Consider the following 2,094-nt stretch of genomic DNA (forward strand, 5'->3'; position numbering starts at 1 on the left):
GCCCTAAACAGCTTAGTTTTTGAGACAGTATTTTGCTATGTAGTTCAGACTGGCCTTGAACTCACTATGTAGCCCAGGCTGGTCTCGAACTCAAAGCCATCCTCCTGCCTCAGCCTCAGTGCTCGGATCACAGGTATGCACCACCACACCCGGTTACAAACACCAGGCTTAAAGGAGTCGCAGTAATCTTGAGATACTCAAGACATCACAAAACAGCGCTTAGAAATGGTGAGATTTCTTCAAACTATGCTGGTGACATTTTTTAACTGATTTCCTTTTCCTGAACACACTTATCTCAGACTTCTGAATCTCCTAGAATGCAACCATTCATGTGAAAGAACATACAAAAAATTAAATCAATACCTACTCTTATTACAAGTCTCCATTTTACACATTGAGCAAGTTCCAGCCTGAAAGATTTTAGCTCTCTCCTTTGTCACATCAGCCAAATGAATAGTGAGTAGCGACACCTCGTGCACGGGAGCACTGAAACGACCCCACACAGAGCAGTCACACTAGTCCAAGAGCCTGTTCAGGAGCTTCAAACCCTTTGGAAACGAATTTGTTTTGGTTTTGTTGTTTTAGATTTTCTGTTTAAAACATGTACAATGGATGTAGTAGGAGAGGACAAGGTTGCTCAAGGACCAAGCACCTGCCCCCACCCACTCGGGCATCACCTTCAGGGCAGGGCATATGGCTTCTGTTGCACTGGGTGGTGGCGACGTGGTCTGACCTGTACGCCTCACACGGAAAGCATCCTTGTGGAGACCGAAGAGCTGCCTGGAGACAGCAGGCCAAGGTCTGCTGTCAGCATGGAATGCTGCCCACCTGGGACATCAGCCAGTCTGGGTGTGGTGTGGCTTATGGTAGTGGATGGAAAAGGGTATCTCAGTGAATGAACAGAAGAAGTTCCCTGGAGCGTATGGCAACACGCTTCCTTTCGCATCCTCCTGGACAAAGGCAAACTTTCTGGTCAGTCAGCTCTTTGTTGTGTAAAGACCCTGAGGAAAGCAAGCCGAGATAGGAAGCAAGCTCTGTTTTGGCTCCTGGTTTTAGCCTATGGGTGCAGGGCATGGTTGCGTGGCCCAGTGGCTTTGGGGCTGTGGCGGAGGAAGCTGTGGTGGCTCTGCTCGGCTCACGGCATCCAGGAAGCAGAGGAAAGGCGTGAGAAAAGGCAGGGACAAGCACACCCTTCCAGGACACAGCCCCAGTGGGGCTCACTTCAAGTCCCCACTTCCCAACACTGTCATCAGCTAGGCACAAACCTCAACAAAGGAAGACACCCAGATCCATGCTATACCGATGACAACCCGTTTAACCAACCAACTGAACCTTGCAAGGAATTTAAATCACTGATTTTTTTAAACATGAGTTTATGAATCTGTCACGATAGAAAAAAACTCTTCAAAAACAAAGATACACTTACAAGGCCAGCCTTTAGGTAGCATTTGGAAGCAGGGCTGGCAATCAGTTGCCTATACTAACAAAGCTTTCCCTAAAAAGCTAAACCTGGCAGTCAGACACCATCTGGAAGCCATGATGTACTCCGCAAGTCAGAGCCAGTCAGCAGAGTTTTTTCAAGTTTTCCAAAAATAAATAAAGTTTTCCTCACCATTTAAAGACTTTGGAATTTTACTGCTTCCAGTCAGAAGCAGCAAATAGGTTCCCATTTCTATATTGGCTGATCTTAAAAGGCCCTGCAGTCACAGGCCTGACCCTGGGTTTGCATCTCAGACACACTTAGTTGATGGGATCTTTTCCTTTCTTCACCGCACAAAGGAAAAGATCATGCATTTGGTAAGTTCCTTTGTGGAAAACAGACTCCAGCTCACTGCCAGCCACGCAGTCTTTGTCGAAGCTACTCTCAGCCAGCAGCTACGTGGTATACAAGTGGCCAGCAGTGGACCTACACCACTCAGTGCCAAGCCTACAATGCTTAACCCCCAGAATTGCTACCCCATGTCCACATTATGCAAACTGTCCTGCTTGGTACCAGATATATAGGAATCCAGAGAAACAACTGCTTTTAGTAGCCAATGTGACAACACAAATTTTGGTAAATCAAAGTTTTATTCGGGTATTAGTGTTTTGACC

Source organism: Octodon degus, unplaced genomic scaffold (assembly GCF_000260255.1).
Source record: "Octodon degus isolate 3935 unplaced genomic scaffold, OctDeg1.0 scaffold00007, whole genome shotgun sequence".
NCBI classification, from domain to species: Eukaryota; Metazoa; Chordata; class Mammalia; order Rodentia; family Octodontidae; genus Octodon; species Octodon degus.